Source organism: Ornithorhynchus anatinus, chromosome 17 (genome assembly GCF_004115215.2).
Source record: "Ornithorhynchus anatinus isolate Pmale09 chromosome 17, mOrnAna1.pri.v4, whole genome shotgun sequence".
Lineage (NCBI taxonomy): Eukaryota > Metazoa > Chordata > Mammalia > Monotremata > Ornithorhynchidae > Ornithorhynchus > Ornithorhynchus anatinus.
In genome coordinates, this window is record NC_041744.1 from 31,674,266 (window position 1) to 31,691,747 (window position 17,482).

Genomic DNA, 17,482 nt, shown 5'->3' on the forward strand with positions numbered 1-17,482 from the left:
TAAGAAATAAAAGGATTGGCTATCCAGTTCATTCTAGTGAAGTGAATGGATGTAGTTTCACCCTGTCTTTCTTAGCTCAGCTCACCTCATTTTTGTAGATTTCCTGATTTCTGTCCTGCACCAACGCCTCTAATATAAATGAAAGGGCAGCGTGCAGGGAGAGCCCGGGGAGGGGTGGGAGGGCTATGTTTTGGAGGTGGGAGATAGGGTAGGGTGGGAGCTAGAAGATTGGTGGTGGTAGTGTATGAAGGGGCTGGGGCCTCACTGGAGAATTGGACAAGGGGCTCAAGAGACTTGGGGATGGAAAAATATTGAAATAATGAGGGGGATTCAGGCTTGTATAGGTTGTGGTAGGGCTAGTTTTTTTCGAGGAGAGAAATTTGGCAGTTCTAGAGAAATGAAATTTGTGAATTGGTTAATAACCCTTACATGGAAACTAAGTCCTGGCTATAATCCTGACTCCTTATTGCTCCAAATTGTGCGTTTTCCTTCCAAAACAAGGTTTCCAAATGCATAATTTCTGATTCTGGGTTGGGCTGAATTGTTGGGAGGTGGGGAAGAAAGAGTAAACTATCTCAGTAATATTGCTCCAGAAGGTGCTTTTAGCTTCCATAGTGCCTCAGACAGAATAATGCTTTTAAATGCCTCCTACCTCAAATTACTTTTCCTAGCTTTGTTGTTAGCTTACCTGCTGATTACTGTAAACATTTATTGAGTACCTGCTGTGAGCTTTCCCCCTCTCCATTAATTCCTTTTCCTTGCTTTCCTCTTAATACCCACCTCCTTAGAGAAAAGCTTCTTCCCCATGAAAAATGAATTTCATTTTTAATATATTCAATTGTTGAAAAGGATGAAAGGCCTTTTTTATTTTTAAATTCCAAGCATGGGTTAGAAATCAGAAAAAAATCTTTGAAGCTTGAGTCTGTTACAAGAAATGAATAACAATGTTATGTTGTTAACTGAGTGTGGCTTTGACTAAGTGTTTGGTTTATTGAAATATAAAGATAATGCAGTAGTTACAGGCTAGTGAATTTGAAAACAGTGAAATGAAAAATAAAAGGATTCGCATTTTAATTATTAATGTCGTGTATCTTTTATAAATGAGGACAAGACATGAGAAAGTGAATTTACAATTATCTCATGACTTTGTTCAGCATCTCCTTTTAAAACCAGAATTGTTCAATTTGGCCTGTCAAATTTCCCATTGAATCATTCTAGAAAATCATCCAATTTAGGTTGAGGTTTCATAGTTCAAAACATTTAAAATCATCAAATCTAACGAGCACAAGTGTGGATTCTAGCCTCACCACCCAACAGTATTAAGTCAACAGTAAGGGAAGGGGGAGTTTCTGGAACAGCCTTCTGCAAAGGGCTCTGGATCTCAGATCTGACTGTCAGGGAGTGTCTGGGGAAGCCTCAGGCTTTCCCCAAGATTAGACTGAGAAACCAGGTACCTCTTTGGAATCCTGCAATGCCATCATCCCCTTTGTTAATATACAGGGTGTCTCATTGCTACTAACTTACCTCTTCAGTCACTCTCCCACACTCTTACTGAGTCCACCCTGAGATAAATCCCCTTCCCTCACGTACTGTCTCTGTCTTCACTAAATTCCTCACCTTCATTAGCATTCAGTCTCTCACTGAATCCCTCAGTTTTCCCAAGTCTTCCTTGTTACCTGACTATGAGTCTTCCTCCATCCTAGTGTCTCCCTTCCTAGTGCTCTGACAGAGACCTCATGTTCCTCTTACATTGTAGTTGACTTACTATTACCTTTTCTTATTCTCTTCTATTCTTCAGCCTTTTCTGCTTCTCCCTCCCCTTTTATGCTCACTTCTGACCTAGCTTTTCTCTTCTAGCCTCTTGTCTCCATTTCTTTAGGCCTTGGGAGTCCATCCTGCTTTTCCTGAGGCTCTGATCATCCTGAGTTAAATCTGAAGTTCAGGACTGCGTATAGCCCCAAGTGGGAACTGAGATGACTGCCTGAGATGACCCTTCATTTTAGGGTTGTTAATACTCCCTTTACTTAATTTCTTAATGCAAATCTGCAGACTGGAGAGGCAATAGGGACTATGGAGCTATATAAGAACACTAAAGTTCTTGCTACCTCTCTGGCTCCAGAGTATATGCATGCTTACTCTGAATTCCTGGAGGGCTTATGGGAAATCCCAAAGCAGGTTAAAAGGAGCAGTCCTATTTAAGAACTGTTTAGGAGAAACTGGAGTTCTTGATATGAAGTGATAGAGGAAGAAAAATCAGAGACAGGAGGAGGAAATTGATAAGAATAAGGAAAGTAATCAGAGAACCATCACTGTTCCCCCTCCCTTCTTCAATCTGGTTATTTGCTGAATGGCCCGAGTCCTTCAATTCAGAAAGGAGGAGAAGGAGAAATTTAGACAGCACACCTCTATCTGATTAAACCTCTTTAAAATCGTAGCTTCCTTTTTGACACTTGGCTTCCTTTAGGCTCTATTTACTGCTTACAAGTAAAATACTTTATGTGAGTGAGTGAGTGCACAAGAGCCATGACTTGTCCAAGGTCTCACAGCAGGCAAGTTCATTCATTCATTCAATAGTATTTATTGAGCGCTTACTATGTGCAGAGCACTGTACTAAGCGCTGGGAATGTACAATTTGGCAACAGAGACAGTCTTTGTCCAGTGACAGGCTCACAGTCTAATCGGGGGAGACAGATGGCAGAGCAAAACAGAACGAAACAAAAACAAAACAACATTATCATGATAAATAGAATCAAGGGGATGTACACCTCATTAACAAAATAAATAGGGTAATAAGTAATATACACAAATGAGCACAGTCCTGAGGGGAGGGGAAGGGGGGAGGGGGGAGGACCAGAGGGAAAGGGGGATCAGCTGAGGGGAGGGGAAGGAGGAAGGGGGAGGAGCAGAGGGTGGAGGGGGAGCAGAGGGAAAAGGGGGTAGCTCAGTCTGGGAAGGCCTCTTGGAGCAGGTGAGCTCTCAGTAGGGCTTTGAAGAGGGGAAAAGAGTTAGTTTGGCGGATGTGAGGAGGGAGGTCATTCCAGGACAGCGGTAGAATGTGGGCCAGAGGTCAACGGTGGGATGAGGGACATTGAGGAGGTGAGCGGCATAGGAGTGGAGTGTACAGGGTGGACAGTAGAGAGAAGGGAGGTGAGGTAGGAGTGGGCAAGGTGATGTGGGCAAGAGCTTTGAAGCCAAGAGTGAGGAGTTTTTGTTTTGTGCGGAGGTTGTTAGGCAACCACTGGAGGTTTTTAAGGAGGGGCGTGACATGCCCAGAGCGTTTCTGTAGGAAGATGATCCGGGCAGCGGAATGACGAATAGACTGAAGTGGGGAGAGACAGGAGGAGGGGAGATCAGAGAGAAGGCTGACACAATAATCCAGCCGGGATGTTATGAGAGCTTGTACCAGTACGATAGCCGTTCGGATGGAGAGGAAAGGGTGGATCTTGGCAATATTGTAAAGATGAGACTGGCAGGCGTTGGTGACTGATTGGATGTGCGGGGTGAATGAGAGAGCTGAGTCAAGGATGACACCAAGGTTGCGGGCTTGTGAGATGGGAAGGATGGTCGTGCCATCCACAATGATAGAGAAGTCAGGAAGAGGACAGGGTTTGGGAGGGAAGATAAGGATCTAAGTTTTTGACAAGTGGCAGAGACAAGTTTAGAACCCAGGTCCTCCGACTCCGAGGCCCACATTTTTTCCAGTAAGCTATCCTGTTCCTCTAATGTGGGAATGAACATGGGGTGTGAAGAAGGATTACACAATTTTTCTTGCCAAGGATCCTTATATTTACGAGTGTACCATCTACATCCCTAATAATGCCCATTATTAAGCCACTGTATTTTCCAGAGCACACATTGAGATTGGAGCCTGGCTTTCCAAGAGATAGAGCAAAAACAATGCTGGAAAGAGAACTGAAATTTGCCAGGAAATAGACATAGAAATAAGCAAACATAAAGAGACAGAAGCAGGTGGGGGGAGCTAACTGACAATAAGAGGCAGATGACAGTGCAAGCATTACAGATCCATGTAATAATGATAATAATGGTATTTGTTAAGCACTTAATATGTGCTAAGCACTTTTCTAAGTACTGAGGTAAATACAAGGTTGTCCCATGTTGGGCTCACAGTCTTAATCCCCATTTTACAGATGAGGTAACTGAGGCACAGAGAAGTGAAGTAACTTGCCCGGAGTCACACAGCTGATGTGGCGGAGCCAGGATTAGAACCCACGACCCCTGAATCCCAAGCCCATGCTCTTGCCTCTAAGCACATACCATGTAAGCCCATGCATTCTCACACAATTTAGCTTCTCTCATTTAGCATTCAATTGGAATTGCTCTGAGGGAAGAAACTGTCTTTTTCTAATATCATACTATCTCAGTCACTTAGCACAGTGTTTCTGCACACAATAGATGCTCCATTAATGTTGTCCTCAGCAGTGATTAGAATGATGGGAGCAGCAAGAGGTAAGGAGAAGCTGCCACTGTGGCAGTGCATTTTCTTCTTTTACTACTGCTGCTTCCCCATCACTTCAGCAAAGACAATGAAGTATTTCTCAGGGGTTTCCAATGTGCTCATCATTATCATCATCAACATCATCAATAGTATTTATTAAGCAATTGCTATGTGCAGAGCAGTGTACTAAGTGCGAGGGAGAGTTGTTAGATGTATTCCCTGTTTTCCCTGTTCCTATTGGAAACCTCGAGGAGGGAACTAGTGACCACGGTTAAGGGATGGAAAATTTTGGCTGAAGCTACAGTGGCAAAGAAAGGTGCCTTAATGAGGGTGTGGTTTCCATATACCTGCTGTTGCTGATCCCTAGCTGTGCTCTGGCTGATGTAACTGCCTCTCTCCCCAGTTAGAACCAATGCTATTTTGGGGAGCAAGTTGGCAGTGAATAGCTTATGGTTTTTCCACACAATGTGGGGTAGAGCCACTTCAACTGTCATATTGAGCAAAATGTATTGTGATCCAGTTTGATTATTGTCCTGGTAGGGATACTAAGTAAAGGGTCAGATAAAACACATTCTCTGAGAAAAACCTGTTAACCTTGATTTAGAAAAATCTTACACTGATTGTTCTGAATCAGTTTGTATGAATGAGCCTGAGACTACTAATTAGATACCTTCGCCATGAAGCGTAATTAACTGACTCCTAAAATTCCTCAGAGTTTCATTTGCAGCCTTCTGTTCACAGTTTACCTCCAGAAAGGTGATTCATTTTTAAAAAGTGAGCCAAACACCTCCAGCTTTAAAAGAAAATAGTTCTGGTATTCCCAATGCGTGACATGGAAAATGAAGGCTTCTTGGCAAGAGGAATTATTTGGGTCACAGGCAGTAACGGAAAACATTAATCATGAGTAGTCATTCTGAAACAAATCGTGTTTGTAAATGTCATGACTTTCACATAAACCTTTAGGGACCATGTACAAAGTGAAGGACATGCTAAATTACAAACCAATTCTGCTGATGTTTGCTATAGGGTCTTTAAAGCAATTATGTCAGTAGCAGGTTGCTCCGATTCATTTGCTTCTTAAAATATAGCTTCTTTACTGCATTCAGCACCCCTTATCACTGTACTTCTTTCTCTGTTCTGTGAGAGTCTGCCCTGGGCTTACATATTGGTGGCACCTTTCATTTATTTCCTTTTGAGCCATTATGAACTGAACAATAAACAGAAATTGAAAACAGGTTTGCAATTACCTGTTGTTTCCATGTCTTTGTAAACTTTGTATAATCTATTTGTTTTACAGTTCAGTACATTTCACAGAAGTGTTATGACATATCCCTATTTATAACTAGAGTAGACAATTAAGGACTTCACCACATTAGACCAAGTTTTGGAATAGACATTTTAATGATTTTAAATGCCTTTGGAAAATTCAAGATGGGTTCTTAAAAAGTCTTCAATGGAAGTTGAGGGCAGACATTAGCTCTGAACAATTATTTGTCTTCATTCATTTTCAAAGATATGTACTTATATTAAAATTGCCTTTGGGACATCGAGCAAACATATAGCTAACAAGGGCGGATCAACAGTCTCTGGGATCTGGTACTGGACTATTTTATGCCCTCTTTTAGTCTAATTTCCTCTCTCAACCCCCTGCACGCTGGAGAGACCCTTTCCTCTCTCCCAGGTGGAGAGGAGGACTTAGTCCCTGCTGCTTCCTTTGGGCTGCTTGGGAGCCAGCAGTCCCTGTTGGTCTTGGTATTTTGACAAGAACTGGGGCCTGGTATTCCCATTTGGCTCAGAAGACCTGGGTTCCTATTCCAGCTCTGCCACTTACCTGCTATATGATCTTGGGCTACTCTCTTGACATCTCCACGTTTCAGTTTGCTCATCTGTCAAGTGAGGAAATACTTCTTCCCCATCCTAATGAAAAAAGTATAATGAAGATTATACACAATGTTGATATGTATAAGTAATCCATTTCCCATCCCAATTTATGTTGACTTTAAAAAATACTTTTGTAGGATATATATTTACTTTAAGAATCTGAATGTATATTAAATATACAATTTATCATGTTACTAAAGAAATATCCTATATAAGATTATGAAAATAGAACATAGTTTTGTTTTGAATATAAGTTGCACTTAGGACATTATAAAGCCACAGCTGCACTTGCAGAGGTCATAGTCTGTCACCTTCAAAGATGTGTGTGTGCATATACAATATGTTTATCATTTATATAAGGATCTAAGACAAATTGTCATCATTTTAGCAATGTATGCAGACTCTAGGGACTAGTGATCTGACATTCATGTAGTTCTCCATAATTTGAAAGTTTGCCATTCCTTTAGCTTGTGAAGATGAATATGCTGATTAAGTGTAAATATGGATTGTACATTCAGATTCCTAGAAATTATAAGTAGTTTCCTTGTGCTTCTTTATGAGATTAAATCTTTAATGTGTTAAACAGTTTTGAATATTTAAAATGCTCAACTGTCACATTTATTTAGCTGTTATACAGGATGTAAGACACTCGTATCAAGATGGGAATACTCAAGCAATTCTAGATGTTACTGAATTATATTTTAAACCTTAACTGACTTGTTAAAATATTTTCTAAAATAAATGATTTCCACATACTGTACTTTTCTTCTATCAGTTCCCAATTTCTAGAGGATTCATGGAATCTTAGGATTAAAATGAGATCTTGAGATGCCTTCGAGCCCCCATTGTCCAGTCAGGACAAAGTACAACAGAAGTAGAAAATATATACCCTGCCTTCAAGAACTTTACAGTCTCATGGATAGAGGAGAAAGGAAATGAATGGTAGAGGCAGTGTAGTGGGGAAGAATGGGCAGAAAGGGAATTCCCTTAATTGTATTTGACTAAACTGTAGGGATTGGACAGATAGATGTGTGAAATGTTCAAATGCTGAGGCATGTCAGTGAATATTCAGAACATATTCCCAAGTGGTTGTAGCCCACAATATTCCTGTACTTATTCTGCTAATTTCATCTTCACATATTTGTGCTGTTCCACTCCCCGTATTTGTAAACTGTCTTTGTTTGCCCTTCTCCTCCCATTAGATTCCTTAAGGTAGGGAACATGTATTATGCTTCTCTTGTTCTTTTCCTAGTGCTTAATGCAGTCCTTAGCCTTTCTGATGGTCTAGTGGAAAGAATGGTGCTCTGAGAATTAGGAGACCTGGGTTTCAGTCGCAGTTCTGCCTTTGTCTGGCAACAGTAGGTGAAGATCACACATGCACTTCAAACTGTGTTGCCCACCTGCCAGCCTATTCAATAGTTGCACTCCATGCCCCATAGGTAACATGACTGGCAGGGATGAGAAAGTACAAGTGACACTGCACGTTTTTTTTTTCTTAGCAGTATAATCAGTTTCCCTGGACAAGTTCATCCATCATTCCTGATGAAAGACTCCATAATCAATAAAGGACTTGTACTAACTAAGTACTCGGTACCTACTGTTGATTGATTGAAATAAACAAATAATTGAATGTACAGTTAATGGTATGTACACACACATGTGCCTACACAGATAGATACATGGATACATAGATAAACCTATCTATATAAGTACACATGTAAGTGTTAAGGGTATCATTAACTAAACCAGTATTTATGGTCTATATATCCATCCTGAAATTTTGGAAAGGGGAAGGCACTTCACAATTCTGTTCCATTTTTCAAATGTATGGGCAGACCGATAATGGCAGTCATAGACTTAAGGAGTCTGCCTTCCAGTTACCTCAGGAAAGGCAAAAAATTTAAAGTTTTAAATTTAAACTTCCTGGTGTAGATCTTGACTTTAGAATATTTTCACTTCTGTGGTAGCTACTGGTTGAAGTTGAGATCTTCCATTTAGAAAGAGTTCCCTTTTTCTTTGTTTTGAGGAGGCACTGACAGTTTGTAAGCCCTGTATGGGACAGGGATTTTGCCCAATCTGCATAACTTTAAACTCATTGTGGGCAGGGAATGTGTCTGTTATACGTTGTATTCTCCCAAGCACTCAATACAGTACTCTGCACACAGGAAGTGCTCAGTAAATACTATTGACCGTCTACCCCAGTGCTTAGTGCAGTCCTTGGCACATATTACATGCTTTACAACTACCACAGTTAATTAGAATAACTTCCCTTCAGATGGCTGTTCACATGAAAGATTCTAGTCAGTGCTTAGAACTGGTTTTGAAGCACTAAACACTTTTGACTGTACATCTAGGATTTAACTAAAGTTAATGATTAGCATTTATTGAGTGTCTACTGTGTGCAGAACACTACGAAATGCTTGAAGGAATAGAATAAGAATGATTTTACATGATCCCCACCCTCAAGGATTTTCCTGGGTAGCGTGAGAGACAGGCACTTACATAGATTACTGATAGAAGTAATGGAGTGTACAGGACATGTACATAAGAGCTCTGGGAGTTGTTTGGACTTTTTTATGATATCTCTTAAGCACTTACTATGTGCCAGGCACTGTTCTAAGTGCTGGGATCTTTTTGGACATAGTCTATGTCTGACATGGGGCTCTGAATCTCATTCCCCATTTTACTGATGAGGTAACAGGCACAGAGAAGTAAAATGACTTTGCCTAAGGTTACACAGCAGACAAGTGGTGGAGTAGGGACTAGTACCCAGGTCCTTCTGATTTAAATGTGTAGGAGTCCCAGAAGGGCTGAAGTGGCAGTTGGGGGATATAAAGTGGAGTAATATGAAATTAATTGAGGAAGACTTCATGGAAGAGATGTGATTTTTAGAAGTGCTTTAAAGAGGGGAGAACTAAAGCTTGTCATATAAGAATGGGAAAGAAGATGTCATATTTATTGAGTGCCTGTTGTGTGCAGAGCACTGTACTAAGTGCTTGAGAGAGTATAATATATCAGAGTTGTTAGACACTTTCCCTGCCCTCAAGAAACTTAGAGTCTAGAGTTTCAGATGGGAGTTGATTGTGAATGAGAGAGCAACGGTAGAAGAGGCCAGAACTAGGCACTGTGAGTAGGTTAGGGTAAGAGTAATAGGGGAGAAAGTTCTGGGTTATATTGGGAGACGAGAGTAGAAAATTAGGAAGGAGAGAGTTGATTGTGTTTCTGCTAGATGTGGAGTGGAATGGGAAACAATTTGAGGTTTTTTTAGGACCTGGAAAAGTGTGCAGAATGATGATTTAGGAAAATGATCTAGGCAACAAAAGGGAGATACTTGAGTCAGAAAGATCAGCAAGGAGGCAGATACACTTCACTGCAAGTCTTTATAAAACAGTGCATCTTTGCTCAGAGATGTTGAACTCTTAACTGTAGCTTATTTTCTCTTTGATTCAAAAATCCATATGTGCCAGTCATAGTTTTCAGGGACTTATAGCCATTGGCATGGGAGCGCAAATGAAAAGTGATCAATTGAGGCAGCCAGAAGCCATTAGCTTAAGCAGATATTAGCATCATGCCTATAGTTCTTAACAACCTTGCATGCCTGATTTTAAATTAAGTGTGACAAATTAGGCAGGAAGCTAATTACCAGCTTGAAATAAATAGTGTGTTGTTGATTGGGAAAGGCATAGTAAGACCACAGTATTACCTTCGCTAAATACCCAGTTGATATATCAGAAAAGAGAAATGCATTAATAAAAATTAGTTTTGTTGAAGTAGTAATGGACATTTACTATATGGGCATTTTGGTGGTTGTTTCCAGGTACATGTGAAGGTGACTTGCTTATGAGAATAGATTGCCAATTTAAAAATAAAAACACAAATTAGAAGGCTCATTAGAGTTCTTTGTACATGGTGGATTTTGGAAGAAGCAATGGAGGGGGTTGGGGATTTGCAAGGGATATATTGCTGCTGACTAAATATTAAAGTTCCTGTCAACTCTTCTCAGTTCAGCAAAGTCCAGTTTAAGAAATTGCTCTTTTACTGAATGCTCTCTAACCGAAAGTATGAAAGGAAGTTTAAAATTGCATGCCCCCTTAACTACACCTTCATTTATTTTCCTTTATAGTCACCTTGTGGATACATGTAAGTGGCCCTAAATTATTTAAGCCTTTATTGGACATCAATTTCCTACTTCATTTAATCATGTAATAGTATTTGTGGAAACATTTCAAGAGTCATTTGATTCTTTAACCGTCACTTGTAAGTACAATCAGTTGATATTTGGAAGGCTGATTCAAAATTCTTTCATCCTCTTTCTCTTGGTAGCTAAAAGGTATCATCACTGGGGGAGAAAGGAGGAAAATGATGGGGCCCAAGTTGGTTCCATCTCCAGGCTTTTACTGTCTGGGCTTTGGTTAGAAACCGGAAGCCAAACTCTCTTGCAGGTCAAGCTCAGCCACTATCTCTTACTTGCCTCTCCCTCCCCCTTCATCCCACCAACCATATTGAAGCAGCAGTTAGCCAGATTCCCACCTCTCAAGGCCTGGAGGTCTCAGCCTCTGGGCTGCAGTGGACCCCAATGAATTGCAGTTGGCCTGGTTCTAGTTCTTCCCTCTCTTAAGCCATGGCATACTGCAGGCTGCTATTCCCATGAGCAGTAGCCGGTCCATTGCCTCTTTTCAAACCTCTGGTGACAGACCTGACAAAAATTTGGCAGTGGATTTCAAACAAGTATCGGTGTGTTTCCAACTGTTTCTGGCTCTCCAAACCAGTTGAATTCCTCCAAACCCCTTTCTTGACTTTTTTGGCCCCTCTTCATTACTTGCCATGTCTTGCCTTATCCTTCCCTGGCTCTATGCCTCCTGTCATATCCTTTCCTTGAGTCTCTTTTTTTGTTCCTCTGTCTCTCACTTTCTCTTTTCTCACCCCCCCTCTTTCTCCTACTTTCCCCTCTCCAGGTTTATCTCTGGTTATGCTTTTGGGGGGATCACTAGTAGAAGTCTCTGAATATAGGTATCCGTCTGACTATGTCTCTAACTGGTTTCATCTCTCCTTCCTTTTTTTAACCCTGACCCTGAAAATCCTGTCTCCTGAAGCCTCAACACCCTGATCACCTCCACCCTTAGAATGAAATGTTTCACTGTTCTTGGGTCTCACTGCTCCCTCAGCAGCAGAAATGAGAAATAAGGCCATGAAACCTAAACCTACAGAATGCAACTGCTTTTAAGCCTTTAGGAAGGCTTTAGGAAACTGATATTGTAACCCTCTAGGCTGTAAGCTTATTGTGGAAAATCTACTAATTCTCTTCTTCCAAACGCCTAGTACAATGCTCTGTGCACAGTAAATACCATTGATTGAACCCTTGGCTAAAATTCAGGGGTTAGAGAACCTGTTGATTTTATTTATCCAGTTTATCTTTAAATATTACCTTGGATAATTCTGATGTGGTTGTAAGCCCAAACAAGCAGCTAAAGCACCCACAAAATCAAAGAAAATAAAATTCATTGGAATTTTTCTACATTTCTCATTCATTATTAGCACCAAATAGATTCCCCATACTGCAAGATTCCCTCCTTTGTTATAGAATGTTTCTCTTAATTTTTAATCAACAAAATGCTTTTATGGATTTGGATCTCACATGGGTTATTTCTTGAATAAATATCCATAATATGATTTGGAAAAAATAGATTTCTTTAGAGATAATAGAGATCATTCAACAAATAGGAGGGGAAGTCAAGTGGGGAGATAAGTTAGTGGGGGAAGGCTTCCTGGATGAGATGTGATTTCAGAAGGGCTTTGAAGATGGCAGGAGTTCTTGGAAGAAGGGAGGATGTGAGCAAGAGATCAATGGCAAAAGAGACAAGAAGGAATAGTGAGTAATTTGGTTCAAGAGGAGAGAAGCTTGCAAACTAAGGTGTATTGGGTGAGAGGTCGAGGATAAGAATAGGCAAGAGAGCTGACAAAGTGCCTTAAAGCCAGTGATCAATAGTTTCTGCTTGGTGTGGAGAAAAATGGGCAGCAACTGGAGATTTTTTAGAAGTGGAGTGATATGCAAAATAATTAAGGAAAATGATCTTGGCAAAGAATGAAGCTTGGCTTGGCAAAGAAAGAGACTGGAGGCAGTGAGATTTGATTGACTGAGACTAATGCTTAATCAAATTTGGTTATGGCAAATGCTTGGACCAGCATGATGATAGTTTCTATGGAGAGGAAGGAGTAGGATTTTGAAATTTGAAATTTTGAATTGTGAAGGAAGAACTAACAGACTGAACTTGGGGGTAAAAGGTAGACCTGTTGAACTTAAGATACTGGCAGGACATCCATATAAGGTATGTTGGGGTGTAGAAGGGCAAAATTTCTTGGAAGGAGATAGGTCAGGGCTAATCATGTCAACTTTGTTGTCATCCACCTAAGGATAGTAGTTGAAGTTGTGAGACCTTGGGGAAGGTTTTGCATGACCTTGGGGAAGTCGCTTAACTTCTCTGTGCCTCAGTTACCTCATCTGTAAAATGGGAATTATGACTGTAAGCCCTATGTGGGACATGGACTGTGTCCACCTGATTACCTTGTATTTATCTTAGCACTTAGAACAGTGCCTGACACATAGTAAGCACTTAACAAATGACATTTTGTAAAAAAGTGGAGATAGAAGGTATGAACAGCTAATTGAGAAGACATGGGAACTTTCCATTGTGTGGTCAAAGTAATGTTCACTTTTAGAATATTTGTTCAATGTTCTTAATATGCTTAAACTATTCCTTATTTAAAAAGCCTACTAGATCATATACTATACCTTCAAGTGGAGCCTAATTTTTTTAATGGTATTTAAGTGCTTGCTCTGTGTCAAGCACTCAGTAAATGATTGAATGAATCAGTGAGTGAATGAAGCACTGTTCTAAGTGCTTGGGAGAGTACATTACAACAGAGTTGGCAGATAAATTCCCTATCTGCAACAAGCTTACCTTCTAGAGGAGGAGACATTAATATGAATAAAAAACTTATAAAATATAATTTAAAGAAATGTACATAAGTACTGTGGGATTAAGGGTGGGGCAAATATAAAATGCCCAAAGGTCACAGAATCAAGTGCAGTCAAGTCAGACACAGTCCCTGTCCCACATGGAGCTCAAAGTCAAAGATAGAAAGAAGTGATTGCTTTTCATATCTTTATATTTCATTTAATTTAGGAATTTCTTTCCTTAAACATTGCCTTTGGGCTCAGCATTTCATTTTAAAGGACATTATTAGTTAAGTTTGTAGAAAAAAAACCCATGCTATGAGATGCTGCCCCAAAACCTATAACCACTACAAGAAAACTGAAAATTTCTCAGGATAAATGCCCGAACACTGAGATCTTTGTTAAACTTTGGTCTTAAGGCCAAATCTTAAAGATCTAAAAGTGGGTATTTAGACTAGAAATATTGAAGGGTTTGCCTTTGCTAGTGTAAGCAGTTTACTATAGTAACAAATCATGAGTGGAGTTTAATGGCTTTCTTCTAATCAAATAGGGACCATAAAGTGACAGATTCGCAGTATAACCACATCCTGCATACACAGTAACTTCGTAAAACTGATTTAAAGCTCAAGAGCCTATTAATATATTTTCTCCAAAGCCATTTGATTTAGTTTTTACCTATAAACAAGTGTATCTAAGGCCTGAAATGTATGAGATATTCCATCATTTTGAAGTTGCAGAACCCTTATAATGTCCTCAGTGTTACATTTACTCTGTATTATACTCTTCTGTTGTGTATTGTGACAGTCAGCAAGGATGGCTGAATTGAGGACAGAGATCATGTGTAGCTCTTTTTTTGTAATTGGTTTCATTGCCTTTTCCAGCATCCAGCACAAAGTGGCCATTCCACAGTACAACTCATATTCAGGAGAAGCAGTGTGGCTTAGTGGAAAAAGCACGGGCTTGGGAGTCAGAGGTCATGGGTTCTAATCCCAGCACTGCCACTTGTCGGCTGTGTGACTTCGGGCAAGTCACTTAACTTCTTTGTGCCTGAGTTATGAGAAGCAGCGTGGCTCAGTGGAAAGAGCACGGGCTTTGGAGTCAGAGGTCATGGGTTCGAATCCTGGCTCTGCCACTTGTCAGCTGTGTGACTGTGGGCAAGTCACTTCACTTTCTGTGCCTCAGTTCCCTCATCTGTAAAAAATGGGGATTTAGACTGTGAGCCCCATGTGGGACAATCTGATTCCCCTGTGTCTACCCCAGCGCTTAGAACAGTGCTCTGCATAGTAAGCGCTTAATACCAACATTATTATTATTGAGTTACCTCATCTTTAAAATGGGGATTAAGACTGTGAGCCCCACGTGGGTCAACCTGATTACCTTGTATCTATTCCAGTGCTTAGCACATAGTAAGTGCTTTGTGCAGTACTCTGCACACAGTAAGTGTTAAGTAAATACAATTGAATGGTCATGAGTATATGGATGCAAGCAAGTCCAATCTGGCTCAGCCCATGATTTTGTCTCCAATAGCCCTAGCTCATTAACACCTAACTCCCACCTCAGCATTTATGCACTGGAAGCCGGCCTGTAACACATTTGAAACATATTGTACCTATTCAACAATTTAAATGCCTATTCACCTATCCTTCCTTCCATTCCCTTTTTTTCTTCTATGTCTAAACTATCTTGGGTCTGGACCCCCTTCTAGATTACAGAATTGCTTGAGGGCAGATATCATGTCTTTGTTCTTTGGGTAAGTCAGTAAGTACTGCTCTGCACATATACTAAGTACACAGTGACCAGAACTGACTTGCTGTTTGCTGCCCTGTGCTGAGTTGGCAGGCTGCACCTGTCAGATTCCATTTTCCCTGGCCTCTGGGCTCCACCTTCTGGGGTGGAAGAAGCTAAGAATAGACTGGTGGGCAGGGGGACTGAAACTTGGATTAGCCTTCTAACCCTCGAAAGAGATTGGTGGAAATCACTGGATTTGAGACCAGTGGAATATGTTGGTAATTAAGCATCATGGCACAGTATTAGCATTAAGCTGTGGCATATACTTCACAATTTGCCTCCCCTCACTGTAATCTAGGAAGAGCAGGATTAACAAGGAAGACACTGTGAGTGCTGCCAAGCATTAGCACAACAATGAATCCCTCAGCCCAGACTTTTGGTTCTGAAGTCTCAGGGACCCATCATTCTCAATGGCAGATTCTATCGTCAGACTCCATTGCCCCTCTAAGTACATAAGGACAGTCCTCTGCACACAGTAGGTACTCAGTAGATATCACTGATACTGATTTTTATAAGGTCAACTCGAGAAGGTATTTGGGACCTCTGAGTTTCAGTACACTGAAGAATCACAGTACTAGGAGTGTGTAGTTAACCCCTCAGAAATAAGAATATTGTAAAAACTGTCCATGTAGGCGGTAAGGAGACAGAGATATTAAAAAAGAATAAAAACAACACAAAAATCCCTCAGGCCATCCAAAACCTGTTTCAGAACTCTCCCCCTGGCTTTTAAACCAGGCTTCATTGTTATTAGTGCTTTTAAAGGGAGTTAATATGTCCTTTGAGGCATGTGGATTAGTTTGACTTGGTGGTTTCATGGCTAGGCCATAAAGGAAAACAAATTATAAGCTAAAACTTGAGTCAAAATGGGAAATATATCCCACCACACTGGAATTCTCTTGGTGCAACTGGCCCCTGGATATGACATATTGACACAGATAAATGTGTGTGAAATCCTAGAAGAAAACTTCAAGGACTACTAAATATTTTGCAAGCTAGCAGTTTATTACCACCTTTGTAGAAGGCATGTCTAAGATCAGGAAGCATGTACCATTAGAGACAAAGCAGGGCTAAGAATATGCCAAAAATTTGGCCTGAGATTTCAGAAGTGAATGGACTTAATAGTCAGTTGCCTCATCATCATCCCCATCTATTAACTGAAATATGTAAGGACCAGTATTGTGAACTTTGCAGAGAATGGAGAACCACCTGGGTCCATCACCTTGAACTCTCATTCATTCATTCAATAGTATTTATTGAGAGCTTACCATGTGCAGAACACTGTACTAAGCGCTTGGGATGAACAAGTCGGCAACAGATAGAGACGGTCCCTGCCGTTTGACGGGCTTACAGTCTAATCGGGGGAGACGGACAGACAAGAACAGTGGCACTAAACAGCGTCAAGGGGAAGAACATCTCGTAAAAACAATGGCAACTAAATAGAATCAAGGAGATGTACAATTCATTAACAAAATAAATAGGGTAATGAAAATATATACAGTTGAGCGGATGAGTACAGTGCTGTGGGGATGGGAAGGGAGAGGTGGAGGAGCAGAGGGAAAAGGGGAAAATGAGGCTTTAGCTGCAGAGAGGTAAAGGGGGGATGGCAGAGGGAGTAGAAGGGGAAGAGGAGCTCAGTCTGGGAACGCCTCTTGGAGGAGGTGATTTTTAAGTAGGGTTTTGAAGAGGGAAAGAGAATGTTTGGCGGAGGTGAGGAGGGAGGGCGTTCCAGGACCGCGGGAGGACGTGACCCAGGGGTCGACGGCGGGATAGGCGAGACCGAGGGACAGTGAGGAGGTGGGCGGCAGAGCGGAGCGTGCGGGGTGGGCGGTAGAAAGAGAGAAAGGAGGAGAGGTAGGAAGGGCCAAGGTGATGGAGAGCCTTGAAGCGTAGAGTGAGGAGTTTTTGTTTGGAGCGGAGGTCGATAGGCAACCACTGGAGTTGTTTAAGAAGGGGAGTGACATGCCCAGATCGTTTCTGCAGGAAGATGAGCCGGGCAGCGGAGTGAAGAATAGACCGGAGCGGGGCGAGAGAGGAGGAAGGGAGGTCAGAGAGAAGGTTGACACAGTAGTCTAGCCGGGATATAACGAGAGCCTGTAGCAGTAAGGAAGCCGTTTGGGTGGAGAGGAAAGGGCGGATCTTGGCGATATTGTAAAGGTGAAACCGGCAGGTCTTGGTAACGGATAGGATGTGTGGGGTGAATGAGAGAGACGGGCGAGAGAGGAGGAACTCTTGAAACTCAAATACTTGTGAAGGGACTAACATCCTTCATAAAGCATGAATTATAACATTATAATTATACTGCCATAAATATAACATCAAATTGTGCTCCTTTGGGAGTATTTTTCATTCATACATGAAATTAACATGATTTTTTTCGTATTTTTTCATATCTTTTATTTGAT

General features: G+C 41.1%; 1 protein-coding gene across 6 annotated transcripts in view; it reads left to right on the top strand.

Annotated features, from left to right (window-relative positions):
• EPHA6 (EPH receptor A6) overlaps positions 1–17,482 on the top strand; it is a 371,578-nt gene that overhangs the window by 144,064 nt on the left and 210,032 nt on the right. The window lies entirely within an intron of this gene.